Below are 16,201 nucleotides of genomic sequence, written 5' to 3'. Positions count from 1 at the left end.
TGTTGATCTCTTAACATCTGCAGGACAAACATGTTAGACTCTGCGTTTTTCCAGTGCCCCCCCCCCCATCCTCTACACAATCTTTCCATCTATAAGCCCCTAACTGTTATGAAGCCCTCCTTGGTGTCCTGCACAATAAAAGGGCAGGTAGGTAGGTAGCCAGGAAAATAGTTTGTATGTAGGTAGGTAGCAAGATATGTAGATAGGTAGTTAGGCAGCCAGGTGTGTTGGTAGTTAGATAGCTAGGTAGGTAAGTAATTAGTTAGGCATCCATAGAGAGATGCAAAGGCCACAGCATCAGTCTTGAGGTTCTGGTCAGTAAAAATAGAGCTGAAGTTTATTGGTTACAAAAAGCAACGTGTCGGCTCGATATGAGCCTTTATCAAGCAATGCTCCTCGCTTTTTGTAACCAATAAACTTCAGCTTTATTTCCAGTGCTGTGGCCTTTGCATATCTCTATGGTTGTTTTCTGGATTGGCAGTCCAGGTGACCATGGGCACAGTGGATGGGTCCAGTGCTGTTCTCCACCTACCTTCTGTAGTTACGCATCCAGGTACAACAATAGGTAGCCAGGGAGTTAGTCAAGTAGGTAGCCAGCATCCTCTCCACCGAGTGGCAGATGCAGTCTAGTCTCAGGAGGGGTATTATGAAATTCTCCTATGTAGTTAGTAGGTAGCCCTCCTATTAGTTTAGTAGTTTGTCTCCATATTAGCTAGGCAGGAACATAGTAGATAGTCCCTCACTTTAGGTGTAAGCAGCAGAGTTCCCTCACATTAGGTGTAGGCATCAGAGTTCCCCCATAGTGGGTGTAGGCAGCAGGATCCCCCACAGTAGGTGTAGACAGCAGGGTCCCCCCACAGTAGTTATAGGCAGCAGAGTTTTTTCCCCTCTCCAGTAGGTGTAGGCAGCAGAGTTAGAGTCCCCTCCCCGGTAGATGCAAGCAGCACTTGGTGTAGGCAGTTAGAGCCCCCCTCCCCCCAAGAAGGTGTAGGTAGGCATAATAGATGGCTAGGACCACACAGGAATGCATACGGCTATGGATTTTATCGCGATGACCCCGATCAGCCCGACTGAGCAGCCGGGAAGCATTTACTTTCACTTTCGATGCGGCGCTCAGCTTTGAGCGCCGCATCGGAAGGGTTAATAGCGCAACTCTCAAATCGCAACTATAGCGCAAATCACAACTCTCTGCGGAAATATGAATAATAGGTGTATTTGTGGCAGTGCAGGGGACCAGAGAAGAGCGTCTGGCCGCCCGCATCTATACATTATACAGGATGATCACAGTAGGTGTCAGAAGTGACACCCACTGTGATATTTCCTTAACTGCAGGTACTACTGCTCCCAAAATGGAGCACACTCTGCTCCATGCTGGGAGCTGTAGTACCTGCATTAATAGACAGTTCACAAAAGGTGTCAATTCTTACACCTTTTCTGATCTGTCTATTAATGCAGGTACTACAGGGACTAATTATCGGAAGCGATACTATACAGTATACATTTTCATTTTTCTTTTTTAGCTCCATTTATAAAAAAAATTTCGGGCATTTAGATGTGCTGGCATGAATAATTGTGGGGGTCAGAGACGAGCCGAGGACAGGGACATCAGTAATATGTATAATACAGTAGGCAAAAAAAGGCTGACAGTTTCCTTTAATTTACCAAAAATCCATAAATTTACAGAGATGTATGTATTGGGAAAGACGATGTCATTGTAATTATACAGTATGAGCTGGTTTTAACCACTTAAGGACCCAAGGTGTACAGGTGCGCCCTGACACTTAAAGGGGTATTCCAGGAAAAAAAAAATTTTTTTATATCAACTAGCTCCAGAAAGTTAAACAGATTTGTAAATTACTTCTATTAAAAAACTCTTAATCCTTTCAATAATTATCAGCTGTTGAAGTTGAGTTTTTTTCTTTCTGGCAACAGTGCTCTCTGCTGACACCTCTGCTTGTCTCGGGAACTGCACAGAGAAGAAGAGGTTTGCTATGGGGATTTGCTTCTAAACTGGGCGGTTCTCAAGACACGTGTCATCAGAGAGCACTTAGACAGAAAAGAACAACTCAACTTCAGCAGCTCATAAGTACTGAAAGGATTAATATTTTTTAATAGAAGTAATTTACAAATCTGCAAAGTAGAAAGGTAGGTCAGCTCACCCGGCCACCGCACGGCAATATAATCCTCCAAGGATATGAAGAAAGCAGGTAGATGCCAGCGATTAAGAAACTTTACCTTTATTGGAACCATGTAAAACCATCAACACGGAGAAACTTCAATATGACAAACATTTAAAATTCGAGGAGTCAGCGCCAAGCATGATGCGTTTCAGGTCATGTGACCTTTCATCAGAAGCATGGTGGGAAGCAGAAGGGTAGGGGAATAAATACCAGCCTCCTAATGGAACAGGTGAGTAGCTTGTAACACAGGAATTAACCATATCCGTTCCAGAAGTGGAGGCACCCTTCTGCTAAACATCTTAATAATTTATGATTCAATACCTGTGATGTTTAGCAGAAGGGTGCCTCCACTTCTGGAACGGATATGGTTAATTCCTGTGTTACAAGCTACTCACCTGTTCCATTAGGAGGCTGGTATTTATTCCCCTACCCTTCTGCTTCCCACCATGCATCTGATGAAAGGTCACATGACCTGAAACGCGTCATGCTTGGCGCTGACTCCTGGAATTTTAAATGTTTGTCATATTGAAGTTTCTCCATGTCAATGGTTTTACATGGTTCCAATAAAGGTGAAGTTTCTTAATTGCTGGCATCTACCTGCTTTCTTCATAATTTACAAATCTGTTTAACTTTCTGGAGCCAGTTGATATATAAAAAAAAACGGTTTTCCCTGGATAAACCCTTTAAAGACCCAGAGCGTACCTGTACGCCCATGGAAATTCTGGTCCCCGCCGCTCGCCAGAGGGGGACCGGGATGCCTGCTGAAATATTTGGATCCTGAGACCCCCCATGTCGGCGATCACCGCAAATCGCCAGTCAATTCAGACCGGCAATTAGTGGCGGTTCCAGGTCAATGGCACCATAAAGGTTTCCTAAATGTGACATGCCCCACAAAAACTATTTCAGCAAAATGTGCTTTCCAAGAGCCGAATGTGACTCCTTCTCTTCTGAGCATTGTAGTGCGCCGACAGTACACTTGATGTCCACACATGGGGTATTTCCATACTCAGATGAGATGGGGTTACAAATTTTATGGGGCATTTTCTTCTATTACCTCTTGTAAAAATGGAAAATTTGGGGGAAAAAATGAATTTTAGTGAAAAATGTATTTATATCCAACTTTAACGAAAAGTCGTCAAACACCTGTGGGGTGTTAACCCCTTAACGGCACAGGACGCAAATGTACGTCCTGGTGACGTGGTACTTAACGCACCAGGACGTACATTTATGTCCTGAGCATAACCGCGGGCATCAGAGCAATGCCGGCATCATGCACGGCAGGTCCTGGCTGTGCATCGCAGCCAGGGACCCGCCGGTAATGGCGGACACTCGCTATCCCGCGGACGTCCGCCATTAACCCCTCAGATGCCGTGATCAATACCGATCACGGCATCTGCAGGATCGCGGTCACTTAACAGGATGATCGGATCGCCCACAGCGCTGCCGCAGCGATCAGATCATCCTGCACGGCAGACGGAGGTCCCCTCACCTGGCTCCGCTGCCTCCTGGGAGTCTTCTGCTCTGATCTGCCTTCCTGCACACTGAACAGGATTAGCAATCGAGTGATTGCTTTAAATAGTCCCCTATGGGGACTATTAAAGTGTAAAAATAAAAGTAAAAACAGTAAAAAAATAAAGTTAAAAAATTTGAAAAACCCCCTCCCCCAATAAAAATGTAAATTGTCCCATTTTCCCTATTTTAACCCCAAAAAGTGTAAAAAAAAATATTTTATATACATATTTGGTATCGCCGCATGTGTAAATATCCGAACTATTAAAATAAAATGTAAATGATCCTGTACGGTGAACGGCGTGAACGTAAAAAAAAAATAGCTGCTTTTTTATAACATTTTATTCCCAAAAAAAGTTATAAAAATGTAATGAAAGTTTTGTATAAGCAAATATAGTATTAATAAAAAGTACAGATCAGAGCGCAAAAAATTAGCCCTCATACCACCGCTTATACGGAAAAATGAAAAAGTTATAGGTCTCCAAAATAGGGGGATTTTAACCTCTTCAGGACATAGGGCGTATGGATACGCCCTGCATTCCGAGTCCTTAAGGACCGAGGGCGTATCCATACGCCCGTGGGAAATCCGGCCCCCACCGCTAGCCGGAGGGGCGCCGGAGCCGGATGCCTGCTGAAATCGTTCAGCAGGCATCCCGGCATATCGCCCAGGGGGGTCATTATGTCCCCCCATGTCGGCGATCGCAGCACATCGCTCATCAATTCAGATGAGCGATGCGCTGCGATTCCGTTCCCCGCCGCTCACCGGGCGGGGATCGGAGCCGGATGTCTGCTGATTTCTATCAGCAGACATCCCGGCAGTGTGCCGGAGGAGGTCCGGAGGACCTCCTATACCGGCGATCGCTGCAGGACGCCGGTAACTACTAACCGGCGTTCTGCAGCGGTTCCGGGTCCTCAGGGTCACGTGTGACCCTGTTACCCGGATATAGATGGTGACTGGTGGTGTAGTATACACCACAAATCACCATCCGTACTGTACTGGGGGCTGGCATTGTGGCCACCCCCCTCAGTACAGTTGTGATTGGGTGGCCAAAGTGGCCACACCAATCACAGTGTAATGGGAGGGGATGGTGGGGGGTAGGAGCACGTAGCTCCGTTCTGCCCACCATTCCACAGAGATCTGGTGTGCAGGACGGAGCCCCGTGCTGCCCACCATCCCCTCAGTAAAAAAAAAGTGCCCCTTGCCCCCTTTCTGTGGCCCCTTGTCACAGAAATCCCCAGGGATAGCTTTAGATTTAGGTAGGGACAGGTTAGGGTTAAAAAAAAAAAGTTTTCTTTTTTTTTCTTTTTTCGGCGTACCTCAGTGGGTGTCCGTGGGTCCGTAGCACCTTTAGCTGCGTGACCCCGGCCCTGCTGGGTCGCTGCGGTCTGCCGCCAGCCTTTTTTTTTTGGCGCAGATCTTTTTTTTTTTCTTTTTTCCCTAAGCGTGTGTGCGGACCCTCTTAGTTATAAAAGAGCGGTCCGCCACCGTTTGTTAAAGCCCACCCGCCGCTGATCAGTCCCGTAGTACTGATCAGCGTTTTTTTTGTGGTGCCGGCGCTTTTTTACGCGTTTTCTAGCGCTTTTTTTGCACCCATAGGCGGTCCGTGCCACCAGTAGCAGGCGTGTACTGTGTGGCCGGACCTTACCTGTGTGTGCGGCGTGCCTCACCGCTGTCAGTGATTTATCACTGATCAGCGTTTTTTTTGTGGTAAAGGCACTTTTTTCGGTTAACGCGTATTTTTTTTGCACCCATAGGCGGTCCGTGCCACCAGTAGCAGGCGTGTACTGTGTGGACGGACCATACCTGTGTGTGCAGCCTGTCCCACCGCTGTCGGTGATTTATCACTGATCAGCGTTTTTTTTTTTGTTCAGGCGGGTGCATTTTTTCCGGGGTTAAGCGTTTTTTTATTTTATTTTTCGGGTTTTTTGTGTGGGGGTCTGAGTACAAGCCACCAGCCACTGTTCTGGGCTGAGTGGCCGGACGCCCCTCTGACTTCTGCGCCCCTTGCCGCCACAAGCGCTAATCAGTGCGCACACCACTGATTAGATAAACGCTTATTTTTTTGGCGCAGGGTTTTTTTTGCGCTAGAAGTCCCCCCTTTTTTTTTTAAAAGTCCCCTTTTTATTTTATATTTTTTTCTGTTAGGGCGGGTTAGTTTAGTTAGGTTAGGTTAGGGCGGGTTAGGGCGGGTTAGGGAGGTAGTATCGCACCACACCACACGCAGCACACACACCAATAAAGTTTCCCCCCCCCCCACACACACACATACCCGTATCCCCATTAGAGTAGGGAAATGGCCCGCAGAGCGTTTTCGGCGGAGGAGGCATATGCCATAATTGCCTCCGACACCGAGAGCGGCTCAGAGGACGATGAAGACCCCACCTTCCTTATTTCATCGTCCTCCTTATCATCTAGTTCTGATGATGAGCCACCAAGGCGGCGGAGACGCCGCCGTGCGGTGCCGCAAACCTCCTCTGCCCTTGACCCTGTGCCCCATGCTAGTATGAGTCCCCCTGGCGCTCATACTAGTGAAGCCCCCCTGCCAAGGTCACTGGTACCTCGTACCGGAGAACTTGTCTGGGCTGAGCCAGCGGACCACGAGCCCGTGATTCCTGAGTTTGTTGGCGAATCAAGAATCAGGAATCAAGATTAACATCGCCGGGTTCACTGAAAAGGACTTTTTCGGTCATTTTTTCAGTGACGACTTTGTTAATCTAATGGTTACACAGACGAATCTGTATGCCCAACAGTTCGTCGCCGCTAACCCGGGCTCACTTTTAGCTAGACCCGGTGGCTGGACTCCAGTCGATGCAGCCGAAATGAGGACCTTTTGGGGCCTTGCGCTGCATATGGGTCTAGTTAAAAAACCCAGTGTCAGGCAATATTGGAGTGGGGACGTCTTTTACCAGACACCCCTCTACAGTATGGCCATGGCACGTTCCCGGTTCGAGGCCATTCGGAGATGTTTGCATTATGCTGATAATGCGGCATGTCCCCCCCCGAACTGATCCCGCTTATGACCGCCTGTATAAAATCAGGCCGGTCATCAATCACTTCGGGGCCAGATTTTGGGAGGCCTATGTCCCTGGAAGGGAGGTCGCTATTGATGAGTCGCTCATCAGCTTTAAGGGGAGACTCAGCTTCCGGCAATACATCCCTACCAAGCGAGCGCGGTATGGCGTGAAGATGTATAAACTTTGCGAGAGTACCTCCGGGTACACTTGCAAGTTTATGGTGTATGAGGGACGAGATTCCTGCATTGAACCCCCAGATTGTTCCCCCACTCTGGGTGTTAGCGGGAAAATCGTTTGGGGCCTTTTGCACCCATTGCTAGATAAAGGTTACCACCTTTACGTGGATAACTTTTATACTAGTATCCCTCTCTTCACATCCCTCGCCGCCAGATCCACGCTCGCTTGTGGGACAGTCCGGAAGAATCAAAGAGGCCTTCCTTCCTATCCCCTGCAGACTCCTATCCCCCGGGGTGAGTCCCGTGCCCTCACCCATGATAACCTGTTGTTGGTCCGGTATAAGGACAAGAGGGATGTCCTTATGCTCACCACAATTCATGGGAATGGCAGCACCCCTGTCCCTGTGCGAGGTACCGTGGGACCGGTCCTCAAGCCCGATTGTATTCTGGACTACAATCGGTATATGGGGGGAGTTGATCTTTCTGATCAAGTCCTCAAGCCATATAATGCCATGCGGAAAACAAAGATATGGTACAAAAAAGTTGCGGTCTACATGGTACAGGTTGCCATGTACAACTCTTTTGTACTGTACAAGAACGCTGGCAACACAGGGACATACCTGGAGTTCCAAGAGGAAGTTCTAAAGGCCCTCATCTATGGTGACCGCCAAAGAGCGGGTCAGAGCACCTCTGTAACTTCAGGTCCCCGGATCGTCCCCGGCCAACACTTTCCAGGTGTGATCCCCCACACTGGAAAGAAGGGACGATCTCAGAAGAAATGCAGAGTGTGTCGCAAGAGGGGGATTCGGAAGGACACCACCACTCAATGCGACACTTGCCCCGATCATCCGGGCCTCTGCATAGGCTGCTTCAGAGAGTATCACACTTCCATGGAGTACTACATTTTCCGTCATTTGCCCTAATTTTAATTACCCACAATTCGACTCCAATGTACCAGTCCAGGGTACATTGTCTTCCAAATTTTATACCAAACCCCCCCCCCCCCCCAAAAAAAAAAAAATAACCTTTTTCTCAATACCCCCAATATCTTTTTTTTTTCTTCCCCCTAAAAAATGGGTCATGGGACACAGAGTCAACAGCATTGGAGGTTTGCAGTTGCCTCAAATGCGCAACGCTCTCTCTCCCCACCTGAGCGGGTTGCGCATTTGAGGTAACAGAATAGGGATGGCCCCACACATCCCCTTCCCAGAATGATGATTCAGAGTATAGGGTTTGGGGCGGGCATCCTTTTTACTTTTGGCTGTACTCTTGGTCATCATTCTGGGAAAATAATTGGCATATCAGTTCTAAAATTGCAATTTTCTTCCCCCCATAGTACACTTCATCCATTCCTGGAAAATAAATGAAGGGAACACCCATCTGTTCCAAATCTCCACTTCATCCTATACACCTTCCCTAGGGGGTGTACTGTTTGTAATAATCTCACATATGGGTGTTCCTTTCTTGTATTTTCCTCTGAATGTATGTAACTGTTAGGTCCGTAACAAACATCAAATGCGAAGAGTTCTCGCTGAGCTCTGTCGTATTTCCAGGCGACAATTCAGAGTCACATGTTAGTTGTTCCCAAAAAGATGAAGCAGAGCATAGGTTGAAAATTGCAATTTTCAAAAGCTACCCTTCATCCATTCCTGGAAAATAAATTTAGGAAACCCCTGTGCGTTAGAAATGTCCTCTTTACCCCTATACCCATTCCTCAGGGTGGGTACTTTCTGTAATGGTGTCACATGTGGGTGTTTCATTTTTGTATTTTCCTCGGAATGTATGTAACCGTCAGCTACTGATATGCCATAGGCCACAAATACAAAGTGACCTCTATGACTTCTGAGCCTTGTTGTGCGCCCGCCCAGCACGTTACCCCATATGTGGATGGATTTTTATAGTCAGGGGAAAAAGCCCTCCAAAATTTGTAACCCAATTCCTCATATTACCCCTTGTGAAAATGTTAAAAATTGGGTAACCCCAGCATTTTAGTGTAAAAAAATCAAATTTTTCAATTTAGGCCCACTTTTCAAAAAACCTGTGAGGTGTAAGAACTCACTGTAACACTGTTACGTTCCCCGAGGGGTCTAGTTTCCAAAATGTAATGCCATGTGGTTTTTTTTCTGCTGTCCTGGCACCAAAGGGGCTTCCTAAATGAGGCATGCCCCCAGAGCAAAATTTGCTTCCAAAAAGCCAAAATGTGACTCCTTCTCTTCTGAGACATGTAGTGCGCCAACAGAGCACTTTTTACCCCCATATGGGGTGTTTTCTGAATCGGGAGAAATTGAGCTTCAAATTTTGGGGGGTATTTTCTGCTATTACCCTTTTCAAAAATGTTAAATTTTTGGGAAAACAAGCATTTTAGGTAAAAATTTTAAATTTTTTTTTACATTTGCAAAAGTCATGAAACCCCTGTGGGGTATTAAGGTTCACTTTACCCCTTATTATGTTCCCCAAGGGGTCTAGTTTCCAAAATGGTATGCCATATGTTTTTTTTTTGCTGTCCTGGCATCATAGGGGCTTCCTAAATGCGGCATGCCCCCAGAGCAAAATTTGCTTCCAAAAAGCCAAATGTGACTCCTTCTCTTCTGAGACCTGTAGTGCGCCAGCAGAGCACTTTTTACCCACATATGGGGTGTTTTTTGAATCGGGAGAAATTGGACTTCAAATTTTGGGGGGCATTTTCTGCTATTACCCTTTTCAAAAATGTAAAATTTTTGGGAAAACAAGCATTTTAGGTAAGAAATTTTACTTTTTTTTTACATTTGCTAAAGTCATGAAACCCCTGTGGGGTATTAAGGTTCACTTTACCCCTTGTTATGTTCCCCAAGGGGTCTAGTTTCCAAAATGGTATGCCATGTGTTTTTTTTTGCTGTCCTGGCACCATAGGGGCTTCCTAAATGCGGCATGCCCCCAGAGCAAAATTTGCTTCCAAAAAGCCAAATGTGACTCCTTCTCTTCTGATACCTGTAGTGCGCCAGCAGAGCACTTTTTACCCCCATATGGGGTGTTTTCGGAATCGGGAGAAATTGGGCTTCAAATTTTGGGGGGTATTTTCTGCTATTACCCTTTTCAAAAATGTAAAATTTTTGGGAAAACAAGCAGTTTAGGTAAAAAAATTTTACTTTTTTTTTACATTTGCAAAAGTCATGAAACCCCTGTGGGGTATTAAGGTTCACTTTACCCCTTGTTATGTTCCCCAAGGGGTCTAGTTTCCAAAATGGTATGCCATGTGTTTTTTTTTGCTGTCCTGGCACCATAGGGGCTTCCTAAATGCGGCATGCCCCAGAGCAAAATTTGCTTCCAAAAAGCCAAATGTGACTCCTTCTCTTCTGAGACCTGTAGTGCGCCAGCAGAGCACTTTTTACCCCCATATGGGGTGTTTTCTGAATCGGGAGAAATTGGGCTTCAAATTTTGGGGGGCATTTTCTGCTATTACCCTTTTCAAAAATGTAAAATTTTTGGGCAAACAAGCATTTTAGGTAAAAATTTTTACTTTTTTTTTTACATTTGCAAAAGTCATGAAACCCCTGTGGGGTATTAAGGTTCACTTTACCCCTTGTTATGTTCCCCAAGGGGTCTAGTTTCCAAAATGGTATGCCATATGTTTTTTTTTGCTGTCCTGGCACCATAGGGGCTTCCTAAATGCGGCATGCCCCCAAAGCAAAATTTGCTTCCAAAAAGCCAAATGTGACTCCTTCTCTTCTGAGACCTGTAGTGCGCCAGCAGAGCACTTTTTACCCCCATATGGGGTGTTTTCTGAATCGGGAGAAATTGGGCTTCAAATTTTGGGGGGCATTTTCTGCTATTACCCTTTTCAAAAATGTAAAATTTTGGGGAAAACAAGCATTTTAGGTAAAAAATTTTACTTTTTTTTTACATTTGCAAAAGTCATGAAACCCCTGTGGGGTATTAAGGTTCACTTTACCCCTTGTTATGTTCCCCAAGGGGTCTAGTTTCCAAAATGGTATGCCATATGTTTTTTTTTGCTGTCCTGGCACCATAGGGGCTTCCTAAATGCGGCATGCCCCCAAAGCAAAATTTGCTTCCAAAAAGCCAAATGTGACTCCTTCTCTTCTGAGACCTGTAGTGCGCCAGCAGAGCACTTTTTACCCCCATATGGGGTGTTTTCTGAATCGGGAGAAATTGGGCTTCAAATTTTGGGGGGCATTTTCTGCTATTACCCTTTTCAAAAATGTAAAATTTTTGGGCAAACAAGCATTTTAGGTAAAAAATTTTACTTTTTTTTTACATTTGCAAAAGTCATGAAACCCCTGTGGGGTATTAAGGTTCACTTTACCCCTTGTTATGTTCCCCAAGGGGTCTAGTTTCCAAAATGGTATGCCATATGTTTTTTTTTTGCTGTCCTGGCACCATAGGGGCTTCCTAAATGCGGCATGCCCCCAAAGCAAAATTTGCTTCCAAAAAGCCAATGTTACGCCGAGCGCTCCGGGTCCCCGTTCCTCCCCGGAGCGCTCGCCTCATCCTCGTTGCTGCAGCGCCCCGGTCAGATCCACTGACCGGGTGCGCTGCGGTCCCGCCTCCAGCCGGGATGCGATTCGCGATGCGGGTGGCGCCCGCTCGCGATGCGCACCCCGGTCCCCGTACCTGACTCGCTCTCCGTCGGTCCTGTCCCGGCGCGCGCGGCCCCGCTCCCTAGGGCGCGCGCGCGCCGGGTCTCTGCGATTTAAAGGGCCAGTGCACCTATGATGGTGCCTGGCCCAATCTTCCAATTAGCTTAATTAGTTTCCACCTGTGCACTTCCCTATATCACCTCACTTCCCCTGCACTCCCTTGCCGGATCTTGTTGCACTTGTGCCTAGTGAAAGCGTTCCCTTGTTTGTTCCTTGCCCGTGTTCCAGACCTCCTGCCGTTGCCCCTGACTACGATCCTTGCTGCCTGCCCCGACCTTCTGCTACGTCCGACCTTGCTTCTGTCTACTCCCTTGTACCGCGCCTATCTTCAGCAGTCAGAGAGGTGAGCCGTTGCTAGTGGATACGACCTGGTCACTACCGCCGCAGCAAGACCATCCCGCTTTGCGGCGGGCTCTGGTGAAAACCTGTAGTGGCTTAGAACCGGTCCACTAGCGCGGTCCTCGCCATCCCTCTCTGGCACAGAGGATCCACTACCTGCCAGCCGGCATCGTGACAGTAGATCCGGCCATGGATCCCGCTGAAGTTCCTCTGCCAGTTGTCGCCGACCTCCCTACACTGGTCGCCCAGCAAGCCCTAAAGATCGCCCAACGAAATCAACAGCTGGCATACTTGACCTCCGTGACACTGCATCTTCAGTCACAGATACAGCAAATTCAGTCACAGCTACAGCTGCAACAACCATCTCCTCCGCCGGCTCCTGCAACTCCTCCGCAGCAACCGGCCGCTCCTAACCCCTGCTTGTCCCTGCCGGACAAATTTGATGGGGTCCGCAATGATCCTGCCACAGCCACAGTCCAGTCCTACTTCGCTGAGGTCCGTGGTGTCTTCGAGGAGCCTGCCCGAGCCTCTTCTGCCAAGACTGCCCTGCTGAACCTGGCCCAGGGTGTTTCTTCCGTTGGCGAGTACGCCATTCAGTTCCGTGCTCTTGCTTCCGAGTTGTCCTGGAATAGTGAGATTCTCTGCGCGACCTTTAAAAAAGGCCTATCCAGCAACATTAAAGATGTTCTGGCCGCACGAGAAACTCCTGCTAACCTGCATGAACTCATTCATCTTGCCACTCGCATTGACATGCGTTCTTCCGGATGGCGTCTGGAGCTCCGCCTGGATATGGACTTTGTTCGCACGAGGCGTTTTTTCTCCCCGGCTCCTCTCTCCTCTGGTCCTCTGCAATCCGTTCCTGTGCTTCCCGCCGCGGAGGCTATGCAAGTTGACCGGTCTCGCTTGACACCTCAAGAGAGGACACGACGCCGCATGGAGAATCTTTGCCTGTACTATGCCGGTACCGAACACTTCCTGAAGGATTGTCCTATCCGTCCTCCCCGCCTGGAAAGACGTACGCTGACTCCGCACAAAGGTGACACAGTTCTTGATGTCAACTCTGCTTCTCCACGCCTTACTGTGCCTGTGCGGATATCTGCCTCTACCTTCTCCTTCTCCACTATGGTCTTCTTGGATTCCGGATCTGCAGGAAATTTTTTTTTGGCCTCTCTTATCAACAGGTTCTACGTCCCTGTGACCAGTCTCGCCAGACCCCTCTACATCTTTTGTATTAACAATGAAAGATTGGACTGTCTCATGCGTTTCCGCACATAACCCCTCCTAATGTGCATCGGACCTCATCACGGAAAAATTGACTTTTTTTTCCTCAGGTTCTTTGGCCCCAAGAAGAGGGGGAGACCCAAGGGGGGGGGTACTGTTACGCCGAGCGCTCCGGGTCCCCGTTCCTCCCCGGAGCGCTCGCCTCATCCTCGTTGCTGCAGCGCCCCGGTCAGATCCACTGACCGGGTGCGCTGCGGTCCCGCCTCCAGCCGGGATGCGATTCGCGATGCGGGTGGCGCCCGCTCGCGATGCGCACCCCGGTCCCCGTACCTGACTCGCTCTCCGTCGGTCCTGTCCCGGCGCTCCCTAGGGCGCGCGCGCGCCGGGTCTCTGCGATTTAAAGGGCCAGTGCACCTATGATGGTGCCTGGCCCAATCTTCCAATTAGCTTAATTAGTTTCCACCTGTGCACTTCCCTATATCACCTCACTTCCCCTGCACTCCCTTGCCGGATCTTGTTGCACTTGTGCCTAGTGAAAGCGTTCCCTTGTTTGTTCCTTGCCCGTGTTCCAGACCTCCTGCCGTTGCCCCTGACTACGATCCTTGCTGCCTGCCCCGACCTTCTGCTACGTCCGACCTTGCTTCTGTCTACTCCCTTGTACCGCGCCTATCTTCAGCAGTCAGAGAGGTGAGCCGTTGCTAGTGGATACGACCTGGTCACTACCGCCGCAGCAAGACCATCCCGCTTTGCGGCGGGCTCTGGTGAAAACCTGTAGTGGCTTAGAACCGGTCCACTAGCGCGGTCCTCGCCATCCCTCTCTGGCACAGAGGATCCACTACCTGCCAGCCGGCATCGTGACAGCCAAATGTGACTCCTTCTCTTCTGAGACCTGTAGTGCGCCAGCAGAGCACTTTTTACCCCCATATGGGGTGTTTTCTGAATCGGGAGAAATTGGGCTTCAAATTTTGGGGGGCATTTTCTGCTATTACCCTTTTCAAAAATGTTAAATTTTTGGGAAAACAAGCATTTTAGGTAAAAAATTTTACTTTTTTTTTACATTTGCAAAAGTCATGAAACCCCTGTGGGGTATTAAGGTTCACTTTACCCCTTGTTATGTTCCCCAAGGGGTCTAGTTTCCAAAATGGTATGACATATGTTTTTTTTTGCTGTCCTGGCACCATAGGGGCTTCCTAAATGCGGCATGCCCCCAAAGCAAAATTTGCTTCCAAAAAGCCAAATGTGACTCCTTCTCTTCTGAGACCTGTAGTGCGCCAGCAGAGCACTTTTTACCCCCATATGGGGTGTTTTCTGAATCTGGAGAAATTGGGCTTCAAATTTTGGGGGGCATTTTCTGCTATTACCCTTTTCAAAAATGTAAAGTTTTTGGGAAAACAAGCATTTTAGGTAAAAAATTTTACTTTTTTTTTTACATTTGCAAAAGTCATGAAACCCCTGTGGGGTATTAAGGTTCACTTTACCCCTTGTTATGTTCCCCAAGGGGTCTAGTTTCCAAAATGGTATGCCATGTGTTATTTATTTGCTGGTTTGACACCCTAGGGGCTTCCTAAAGGTGACATGCCCCCCAAAAACCATTTCAGAAAAATGTTCTCTCCAAAATCCCCTTGTCGCTCCTTCGCTTCTGAGCCCTCTACTGCGCCCGCCGAACAATTAACATAGACATATGAGGTATGTGCTTACTCAAGAGAAATTGGGCTACAAATACAAGTAAAAATTTTCTCCTTTTACCTCTTGCAAAAATTCAAAAATTGGGTCTACAAGAACATGCGAGTGTAAAAAATGAAGATTTTGAATTTTCTCCTTCAGATTGCTGCTATTCCTGTGAAACACCTAAAGGGTTAAAACACTGACTGAATGTCATTTTGAATACTTTGGGGGGTGTAGTTTTTATAATGGGGTCTTTCATGGGGTATTTCTAATATGAAGACCCTTCAAATCCACTTCAAACCTGAACTGGTGTCTGAAAAATAGCGAGTTTGAAAATTTTGTGAAAAATTGGAAAATTGCTGCTGAACTTTGAAGCCCTCTGGTGTCTTCCAAAAGTAAAAACTCATAAATTTTATGATGCAGACATAAAGTAGACATATTGTATATGTGAATAATAAAAAAAAAATGGAATATCCATTTTCCTTACAAGCAGAGAGCTTCAAAGTTTGAAAAATGCAAAATTTTCAATTTTTTCATGAAATTTTGGGATTTTTCACCAAGAAAGGATGCAAGTTACCACAAAATTTTACCACTATGTTAAAGTAGAATATGTCACGAAAAAACAATCTCAGAATCAGAATGATAACTAAAAGCATTCCAGAGTTATTAATGTTTAAAGTGACAGTGGTCAGATGTGCAAAAAACGCTCCGGTCCTTAAGGCCAAAATGGGCTTGGTCCTGAAGGGGTTAAACGTACTAATTTGGTTAAAAAGTTTGCAATTTTTTTAAGCGCAACAGTAATAGAAAAGTATATTATCATGGGTATAATTTTAATCGTTTTGACCCAGAGAATAAAAAACACATGTCATTTTTACCATTAATTGTACGGCGTAAAAAAAAAAACTTCCAAAATTTGCAAAATTGCGGTTTTCTTTTTAATTTCCCCACACAAATAGTATTTTTTTGGTTGCGCCATACATTTTATGATAAAGTGAGTGATGGCATTACAAAAGACAACTGGTCGCGCAAAAAACAAGCCCTCATACTAGTCTGTGGATGAAAATATAAAAGAGTTATGATTTTTTGAAGGGGAGGAGGAAAAAACGAAAACGTCAAAATAAAAGTGTCTGAGTCCTTAAGGTTTAAATGGGCTGATTCCTTAAGGGGTTTAAGACCAGGCCCATTTTGGCCTTAAGGACCAGAGCATTTTTTGCACATGTGACCACTGTCACTTTAAGCATTAATAACTCTAGGATGCTTTTACCTTTCATTCTGATTCCGAGATTGTTTTTTCGTGACATATTCTACTTTATGTTAGTGGTAAAATTTCATTGATACTTGCATCATTTTTATGAAATTTTATGAAAAAATAGTAATTTTAGCTTTTTTCTGATTTTGAAGCTCTCTGCTTGTAAAGAAAATAGACATTCCAAATAAATTATATTTTGATTCACAAATACAA

The sequence above is a fragment of the Hyla sarda genome, chromosome 4, assembly GCF_029499605.1.
Source record: "Hyla sarda isolate aHylSar1 chromosome 4, aHylSar1.hap1, whole genome shotgun sequence".
NCBI classification, from domain to species: Eukaryota; Metazoa; Chordata; class Amphibia; order Anura; family Hylidae; genus Hyla; species Hyla sarda.
The sequence above is the reverse complement of the archived record's forward strand: the minus strand, read 5'-3'. Positions refer to the sequence as shown.